Raw genomic sequence first — 10,570 nt, 5'->3', positions numbered from 1 at the left:
GAATAAGGAGAGAAGGATGCTAGGAGCCAGACACATAGCCATTCAGCCAATCACAGAGTAACAATAAAAGGAAGATATATAGAAGTACAAAAAAGGAAAAAGCCCCAAAGGCAAAAGGTAGATGTGATAATTTAAAGTTAAGGAAAGCTGGCAAGAAACAAGCCAAGCTAAGGCCAGGCATTTATAATTAAGAATTAGCCTTGGTGTGTGATTGATTTGGGAGCTGCATGGCAGGCCCCCCAAAGAGTAGAGTCCAGAGAGTTAAGGAGCAAAAAACAACCAACAATACCAGTGTCTTCTCAGGGCTTGGTGGCCATACCTTCTTTTAGGTTGCTTTTTTTTTTTTTTCACGGAGCCTTCTTTTATCTTCTATTTTGACAACTGGTTTTTCTGGTTATGCTGGTCTGGATTGGCATCTTCCAGGACATGAAGACCTTGCTCCAAATCCTTGTGGCTTTTGAGATGAGTTTCTTCTAGTCCACCTGTGCTGAGGGTCTCTATTAATTGTTAACCTGAGTTGGATGGTTCTGGGTCAGGTAGGTGATGCTTGAGGTTCTGGTCTTAGGGCCACTTGGGACTGATTCTTGGGTAAGGTTGAAGTAGAATATTTTATACACTTTTATCTATAGCTAATGAAACTAGGAGCCAGAGAGGTACTGTAAGCAATAGCAATACAGTAAGCAATAGCAGGCTGAGATGTTAAACTTGGGAATCTGACCCTAGAGTCTTTGCACGGAATCCTTACTCAAAAGGAGGCTTCAGATGTCACTCCTTATCTTATTTTTCCAGTATACGAGGCCAGCAGTTCTAAGAGCCTCTACAGCCATCTAGCCATCTAAACATTCCTTGTTCTCCATTGAGAGATGAATCAGCCTGCTTGCCAGAGAAGTCAGCTATTTAGAGAGTGGTAAGAATATGTGGCTCTTTGGATTAAAGGATGTCTTCTAATTGAAATCTCAATGTTCTTGGTATGAAAAATCCAAGATCACACTGGTAGGAGAGCACTGTTAATGCAGAGCTCCCAGAAAGCAAATGGATAATGCTGACCATATTTTTTTCCTGATATTTTCTTGGAAATCTAGAAGAACTTCCCTTTTCCTCTCCCTCAACAATATCATTTAAGATCATGTTAAACAACTAAGTACTATATAAATTTTTTACCAACATCAAATACGTAAGTAAATAAATAAACAGGCTTTGTGAAAGAAGTAGGATTTCAAATGCCCCCAAATCTTCCTGCCTTCATTGAGCCACTTCCTACAGGTAAGCTTGGGTAAGAATTTTCTTCTTCTAAGCTTTTAATTCTTTACCAAAAAAAAAAAAAAAAATGGGGGTAATTAGCTCATAGAGAAGCTGGCAGAATTCAATGATTTTATATGTGATAGTATGGTGGGTGTTCCCCTTTCCCTGCTAGGGACTGTATATTCTAGGGTTCCTGAACATACTAGGGGAGATATGCTCTACCACTAGGCTACATCCCCACCCCAAGGCTGTACTTTTATAAGTCAAAAATGGATAGATTTAAGAGCATCGAATGTAAATGGTTTGTTCTCCTAAACCCCAAGGCATCACTGAGTGAAATGCTGCTCTAAACTGAAAATTGGGGGCAATTCTGGTAGTGGATAACAACTTCCAGTTGTTCCCATTTCTATTCCCAATTGAACAAATTAGAAGATAACGCTTTAGATGTGTCAAGAATCCTCAGGTTGGTAACCCGGAGCATATGCATGCGTGGCTGAGCTGTCTTGGGTGCACACAGTTACAGGGTCAAGGTTGAGCAAGCCACTTGTATAATTTTTCAATGACTTGAGGAGAAAAATATGCCTAGCACACTGGTGTGCCACGTTTTTCATGCTAGGCTGCGCTTGCCTTTCTTGACTCATCTTGTGCTTCCGACACACTGTGTCAGATTCCACTGTGCCAGTGTGCCATGCTGCCCTGTGCCCATGAGCCCTGAACAAGTCTTGCTTTCTCGTGTGCTTTCTACTCCACCCTACTCTACTCACTGTTTACAGTGCACCCATGGATATCTTCTCAGGACGCCCCAAAAGGCTCTAGTCTGATTTAGTTAGCTAATGCTTGTGTTCGTGTCTGAGGTTCACATTCTACACTGTAACCACCCGGCTGCGTCTTCTTCTTCCTCTCTGGATGATCAAGCCTCAAGAAAAACCATGGTCTTTTAAATTGTGCATCCTTATCTCTTAATAGATAATTCTCTGGGGTTCAATAAACGTTCTGTTGTGTAAATAGAGGTGACTCACACTTGACCAAATTCTTCTCCAGTCTAGGTAACTCATTCTCTTTCTAGACAGCTTCTACTTAGATGAAATAATAGGCTCTATTCACTTCATATTCTGATAAAATAAAAGGACTTGTTTCCCTGGACAGGAAACAGACAGTTTTCCATTCTAGGAGATGAGTCTGGGTGTGGAATTTTCTACCAGGCTTCCAGACAGCTGGGACTGGGCTGGGCTCACAGTGAGCTACTGACAGGAAATCTCAGAACATTCCCTGACCGGCTGGTTTGGTGAGCTCTGGAAGGTGCTGCTGTGATTCTTGCAATCCTCCTAGATTTACCTTCTGCTGGTTTCTCAACCTGTGAATGTTGCCAGGAACAGGTTATTGGTACCCAAGTGTCAGAAGTCCATGGACACAGTTTGACTTTTGTTTGACTTGGAGTGTCATCAGCATCCACACTGCTGAGCCCTGGCCCCTGACTAACACTTTATTCTTTCATCTTCTGTGAACCCACCCAGCTTCACTCATCTTTCCAAGTACTCTTTTCCAGGGTCATGCTTTTCTATTTTCCCACTGAATACTTCCTCTCTGAAGGTTCAGCTTTGGCCTTCCCTGATAATATTCTCATGTCTTTTCCCATGAGACCTCATCCACATCCTGGGCTTCAATTATCCCCCTCCCCTTGGACACAACTCACAAATCTGTATCTCTAGCCTCAATTTTTGTCCAAACATCAGATATGTTAGGTATAGTTGCTACCTAACATCTACTTCCGACTCAGCAGGTCTAAAACTGAATTCTAGACCTGTCTCAAACCTACCCCTCAATCTGTATTCTCAATCTCAGTGAAAAACCCATCCTGTACTTGTTTATTCCAGCCCTATATATGTCATCTTTTGTATTTTCTTCTGTCTTTTCATCAGATGAAAAATTCTTAATGTTATTAGTTATTAAGGAGAAACAAAAACACTGTGAGCTATTACTTCATACCCACCAAGACAGCTTAATAAAACAAAAAATAAAAGCAAGTATTTATGAGTCTTTATGGGAATGTGGCAAGACCCAGTCCACTGTGGGTAGTTCTGCTCCTAGACAAGTGGTCCTGTGTGGTATAAGAAAGCAGGCTGGGGAAGCCATGAGGAGCAAGCCGGTAAACAGCACTCCTCTATGACCTCTGCTTCCCTTCCCACCTCCAGGTTTCTGCCTTGAGTTACTACCCTGGGATTCTGGTACCAATTTCTGTCTTAGTTACTTTCCATTACTGAGATAAACAGCACAACCAAAAGCAACTTGGGGAAGAAAGGCTTTATTTAGCTTATATATCCCAATCACAGTCCATCATCAAAGAAAGCTAGAGTAGGAACCTGAAGGCAGGAACCGAAGTAGAGGCTACAAAGGAATGCTGCTTAATGACTTGCTCTCAGTAGCTTGCTCAGCTTTCTTTCTTACAAAATACAGGACCATTTGCCCAGGATTGTTACCACCCACAGTGGGCTGGGCCCTCCTACGTTAACCATTAACAAAGAAAACACCCCACAGACATGCCAACAGTCTAATTGAAGGAGGTCTTTTCTCAGTTGAAGTTCCCTCTTCCCAGATGACCATAGCTTGCGTCAAATTGGCAGAAAACAACAACCAACAACCAATCAGCACAGGCACCATTCTTAGAAGTTTTTTTTTCTTTCTATCCATTAAATCATAGTTCATACCTTTGAGAAATCAAGTATTAATTTAAAGTCAAAATTTAAAAGATGTGATATTCATTTATCTGTTCAGTTATATACAGTGCAGTCTGTGTATACTATTGGCCATGAGCAATGTACTTTGATTCACTATATTACTAATATATGTTTTCTTTTATGGGAGTGCTATGGATGTGGTACATAAAGTCAACATATTAATATAACACACACACACACACACACACACACACACACACACACACACGAGACTGAAGTTGCTAACACCAATTTTACCTTAGAGAACAAAAGGAAATTTTGTGATTTATTTCCTGTGTCTAAGATCCAAACACAAAACTTATGCCATCAGTCATATGTAACACTATATATAGCCTTAAAATTAATTGCACTTGGGAAAACAGGTAGCAGCCTTCAGTGGAACAAGCAGCCACATTGTCATCACACAAAGCAGCTGGTCACCTCTGGTAAGAACAGGGAGATGGACTTGAGAAGCTGTAACTTCTAGGAAAGGAATGCAGCCAAGGTCACAAAGCCCAAGGTCCTAAAACGCAGGCTCACTGCTGGAGCAATTTGGTTGAACAGTTATTTCGCTGTACAAAATACATCAGCCCCTTGTTCTCATGAGAATATAAAGAAAAGCAACTACTTGCACCAATTACTCTGGATACAAGGTCCTCGTGGGCCGTGAATAAAGGGGTGCAGTGAAGTTCTGTGGAGGACCCCTGAAGGGCACAGAGTAGAAAGATTTGTGTTCTGCTAATTCTGCTAAAATGGTGTGTGAGGCTTAGAACCAACTGAGAGGCCAGCCACTGGGAAGATGGTCACTGAGCAGAGTCTGTGCTTCTACTTGGCCCAGAATTGAGGGCTGGAAGCCAGGATTGGAGAGCTCTTCAGAGGAACCAGTAAAATCAGAATGAATTCTTCTTCGCCCTAAGTTCCTCCAGTAAGTGATTCCACTCTCCCCCAAAGATTTACTTACATTTTAAAAAATTGTGTGTGCGTGTATGCGAATGTGGGTGCCTGAGAAACCCAGAAGAGGGTGTCATATCTCCTGGTGTGGGAGTTACACGCAATTGTGAGATGCCAGATGTGAATGTTGGGAACTGAACTTGGGTCTTCTGTAAGAGCAGTGCACATTCTTAACCACTGAGCCATCCCTCCCACTATTGGTCTACTTTTACCAGCATACTCTTCACGGGACCTGAGCTGGGACTCCCCGTGAGTCATTGTAATTTCCTCCCTGTTCTTCATAGGCATGGAGCGAACATTTGTTCAGCTCAAGTGTGAGGAATGAAGTTATTTCAGACTGCAGTCCCCAGCTGATCACACGTTTCCTGTTTAATTAGTGAGGACTTTGGTGGATCTCCTGCCACAGCTATCCCCTCGGCTGCCCCCCTGCCTTCTGTGGCCCACTTTCCCGTCTCTCTCCGGGAGTAATCATACTTGTATTACCGACTTCAATCGGTTTTGAGAACACACAGAATCCTGAGAACTTGGTGAAGGGCTTTGAGTACTCAGAGCCCTAAGCTTCCCCGGGCTGGAAGCCATATCTTACCTGTATGCCGCTATTAATTAGTCGCTGCTTGAGTGGTGCATGGTGCACATGGTGTGTTAGAACTAGAAAGTGAAGTCCCCAAATAATCTATCTTTGTTTCTCGATAGTTGAATAGAAATGTCTCTCTTAAATTCCCACTCTATCAACTGACTAATAATAATAACAATAATAATAATTCAAGTAAAGTTTAAGTAGGCTTTCCAGTCATTTCATTTTTATTATTGATTGATTGACTGACTGACTGATGGATTGATTGGATTGAATTGGATTTTTCAAGACAGGGTTTCACTGTGTAGCACTGGCGTCCTAGAACTCACTTTGTAGACCAGGCTGGCCTCAAACTCATAAAGATCCACCTGTCTCTGCCTCCTGAGTGCTGGGATTAAAGGCGTGCGTCACCTTATCCCTTTTACCAAAATTATCTTTCTGTTATCAGTCTTGATGGCTGTGCATGCTTATACAGTTCTAGGCACTGGGAAGGCACTTGATCCTAAAGAAAGGCACTTGTTAGTACCCCTATGACACATGGTCTGTCTGGCTCTAGGACACAGCCCTCTTCACCTTGGTATCCGATGTAATACCAGTTTATCTCAGGTCATCAGTCTAGACCAGCAAGTTTCAATTTTCATTTTTGGTCTTAGAAGCTATTTATATTGTAAAACTATTTTAAACTCCCAATTTATTTGTGTGTGGTATCTATCAATATTAATCACGTTGGAAGTTAGAAGAGAATGTGGAATCATTACTTTACACAAAAACTGTTAAATGTTATATCAGTAATGTGCTGCTTTTGAAAATAATTACTTTGGAAAGTAAAAAAAATCAAATGGTAAAAGCAGCTTTCATTAAAGAAGAAATTCTGCAAATCTCTAAACAGCTGGCTTAGTAAAAGTGGCTGGATTTTCACATCTGTTTCTATATTTGATCTATTGTTACAGACTGCTCTGATACAGAAGCACACGGAAGCAATCTGGCCTCACACTGACATACAGTTCGGAAAAACTCAGAGTACCATTTAATATCCATTTCAGACAGCCATCCCTTTCTTTTCTAAATTGTGCCAAAACTCAACAAGTGTTAGTTTCTTAGAGGTTAATAGCCAAGTGGTATCAGAAATCAAGCAAAAACTTTCAATATGCATCCATGCTAAAAGGCATTGGTTTGTATTGCACTTTGGCTGGATTGTTTATTCAGGAGTTTCTGGATTATTTATTCATGAGTGATTTCAATCATTGGTCATTTGGAAAATTGGTTTGCTGAGTTATGTAGCTGTACATACTAGGGTGCTGTCAGGCTCACAGTGGTCAATGCCAGGTTTCTAAAATTCTACTTTTGTCAAGAAAGCTCACATTGACTCCTAGGCAATAATTCTGTCAACTGTATTCTTTGACATACCAGGTTCAATTGGTTCATTTCTGAGAAAACAGTTGAAAATACCACTAAGGTGCACATCTGAATGACTATGATTTGTCTTTCATTCTACCGTGGGAATAAAAATGATGTCTTGAGAAAAAGGCAGCTAATTTAGTTTGCAACTCAGTTATGCTCTTGCTTCTCCTTGACACACCTTTGGCACCTGGAGACACTGAAGAAGTCCACAGCATCCACATTATCCCGTGGAATGCTAAAAATGCTTATATATAGTATATATAATATATTATATATATTAGCACTAATACAACTATCAATTTGAACTGTATCATCATATGTGTCAAATGTAACAGATTTTTTTTTTTAATGTGAGGATTTAGGTACCAAAAGATGCAATGGCAGCTCAACACAATTTGGTGCCCCAGCCTTGATTTGTGTTGGGTACCAGTTTTGATGCTATCAGGGCAAACATCAACAGTTTGAAAAAATGCAAACAAAATCTTAGTATTGCTACAAAAATGTTTTAAACCTTGTGAGTGTTCTGCAATTCTGTAAAGCTCTTGGTGATTCTCCCCAGGTAGCCTGGGAATCACACTGTTCTTTAGATACATGGTTCTCTTCCATCCAACTGTGAGGGTCCCATGGTCTTATCAGTTCCCCTTTAGCTATGGTCAAACATTTGGGCCTGGGATAAACATTGGCTGGTTCCTTACACTTCTTTCTTTCTTTCTTTTTGTTTTACAAGACAGAGTTTCTCTGTGTAGCCCTGGCTGTCCTGGGACTTGCTCTGTAGACCAGGCTGGCCTCAAACTCAGAGATCCTACTGCCTCTGCCTCCCCGAGTGCTGGGATTAAAGGCATGTGCGACCACTGCCTGGCTTGGTTCCTTATACTTTGATGTGGTACCAGGACTCTGCAAATCTGCCTTCTAGGCCTTCGTGGCCATCATCATGGTACAATCTCTGCTTTCCCTTTGGTGGGAGGGGAGTTCTGAGTGGGGAGAAGGTGCTGATCATAAGGCAGTCATTTCAACTTTCAGATCTGCAGCTGGGTGGATGGGAGGGCTTGTTTTCCTCAATTACATAACACCACCCCCTCCTTTGGGGGACTTCCATCACCTATCAACATTTTAGCTCTCAGAACACACCTATCCACTTCCTGTCACAGTCACACTTCAGCATACAATTTATCTTTAGATTCACAAAGAATAATTCTAATCCTTTTTAGACAATGTATTATTTTAAAAACTTTGTTCATATAAATACCTTCCACTGATTGTGTGACTTGCTCTCCTTTCTGACTTTTGCCAAATAAGCCATCAAGCCCCTCTGGCATCTCTAGTCACAAAACAACAAAACAAAAGAAGATGAGAAAGACCTGGGTTGGGGTTTTTGCAGTCACTTACAAAATTTACCTTTAACCAAACTACTTCATTTCTTCCACTTCAAGCTTGCCATCTGTAAAGTGGGAACAATTATTCTTTTCTCCTAAGGTGACTCAGAGACTGAGGACTTAACAAAATAAATGTTTTAAGGAACAAATTCAATGCTGGCTCATAGCAAACACACGTCCAACATTCCTTCTTTCCACATGTGGAAAAGGTCAGAACTGCTCATCATTTCTCTTAAACTGTAAGTGTGTTTTGAGAATGTAATAATGACAAGTGTTGCTGTTAGTAGATATGACACTATCTCGGCAATTTTATCAAGAGTAATGCTATACTTTCACCTTGGTTCTTCCAATTCTGTAAATTTGATCCTTGGGTTTACCAGTCATAAGTGCAACCCTTGAACCATTGTGATATCTGTAACTGCCAGTTCAGGATTTTCTTCTTTTCTTTTTGGCAAGGAGAATAAGGGGTTGTCAAAATAAATGTTCTGGGACCTGAGATGAAAAACGTAACAACTACTCACATACTGGTGTTCTCTATCAGCAAAAGCAAACCAGATGCTTTGTATCTCACAGAGTGAATCCAATTTGGGGGCCAGGAGTCCCTGACAGTATCACTAGAAAGGAGAAAATAGATCCAGTCAAACAGTGATGTGACAGCTGGGACTATAAGAGCCTAAGTGAATGGACTAATTATCATGTGCTCAGAAACGCCCAGTTCATAAAGACAACTTTGGGAGATGTGGCGGTGTGCCACAGAAAGATAATAGGCCCACAGGAGATATGGACTTGAGTTACCAACATGTGGGTGCTGGGGATCAAACCCTAGTCCTCTGGAAGACCATTCAGTGCTGTTAACAGCTGAGCCATCTCCCAAGGCAGATTTTGAATTCTTGTTGTCTTAGTTGTAGATGAATTTCTAAAATGGTCTTTTTAAACTAAAAAACACAGGGCCAAATATAGGGGTGAAAGCCTTAGATCGGGGAAATAGGGAAAGCCACCAGCCAACCTTACCTCACCTCTGCAGCTTCCAAATGCGCACGACTTCCTGTCTACCCAGGCTTTATATACCTTGCTGTTCTGCCTTCTCATTGGCTCTCTTAGCCCAGCTACCTTACTTCCTCTTCCTACACAGCTCTGTCACTTTCTGTCTGCACAGACCTCCAGGTCTCTATGGTTGGTACTGGGATTAAAGGCATGTGTCACCATGCTTGGCTCTGTTCCCTAGTGTGGCCTTGAACACACAGAGATTCTGCCTCCTAAGGGATTAAGGGCATGTGCTCCCTGACTTCTTATTAAAATGGCTGGCCTTATCACCCCCCCAATCTCCTGGCAAACTTTATTTATTAAGGCACAAATAAAATATCTCCATACTTAGAGTTTCTATTGCTGTGAAGAGACACCATGACCACAACAACTCTCGTAAAGGAAAACATTCATTTGGGTGGCTTATAGTTTCAAAGGTTTAGTCTGTAGCCATCATGGTGGGACATGGCAGCATGCAGGTAGACATGGTGCTGGAGAAGGAGCTGAGAGTGGAGAAGGAGCTACATCTTGATCCCATAGGCAAGTGTACTGAACTAGGTGTAGCTTGAGCATAGGAGATCTCAAAACTCACTCCTATAGTGACACACTTCCTCCAACAAGGCTATACCTTCTTCAACAGGGCCACACTCCTAATAGTGCTACTCCCCATGAGCTTATGGGGGCCAGTTACATCCAAACTACCACACTTGTGTTGCCATTTTGGGGTCCCCTCCTTCTTTACTAATACAGTTATCTTTTTTTCTTGTCATCAGCAAGTTTCCTTCTTGTAGTCTGTCCCTGCTGAGTGTGAAGTAGCTACAAAATTAGATAAAGCTTGTTTGAAAATTAGTAAGTAGCAGTGGCGCACGCCTTTAATCCCAGCACTCAGGAGGCAGAGCCAGGTGGATCTCTGTGAGTTTGAGGCCAGCCTGGTTTACAGAGACAGACACCAAAACTACATGGAGAAACCCTGTCTTGAAAAGCCAAAAAAAAAAAAAAAAGAAAAGAAAAAAAGAAAAAGAAAGAAAGAAAATTAGTAAATAGACTTTAAGCAAGAGTCCATTCTCTGAATGGAGTGTGCAGTGCAGATGTTGGTCGCAGACTGAAGCATTCTTCTTTACTAACCTACCTTCCTTCCTTCCCCCCTCTTCCTACTTTTTCTTTTTTGTCTCCCTCTTCTTCCCCCCCCCCCCAAGATGTCATTATGTATCTGAGCCAGCCAGATGTTTAATTTACTACAGAGCCCAAGCTGGCCTCAACTGTAGATTGTATACCAAACATCACCATATCTG

This window comes from Peromyscus eremicus, chromosome 4 (assembly GCF_949786415.1).
Source record: "Peromyscus eremicus chromosome 4, PerEre_H2_v1, whole genome shotgun sequence".
In the NCBI taxonomy this organism is placed as follows: domain Eukaryota; kingdom Metazoa; phylum Chordata; class Mammalia; order Rodentia; family Cricetidae; genus Peromyscus; species Peromyscus eremicus.
This window is presented reverse-complemented; position numbering follows the sequence as displayed.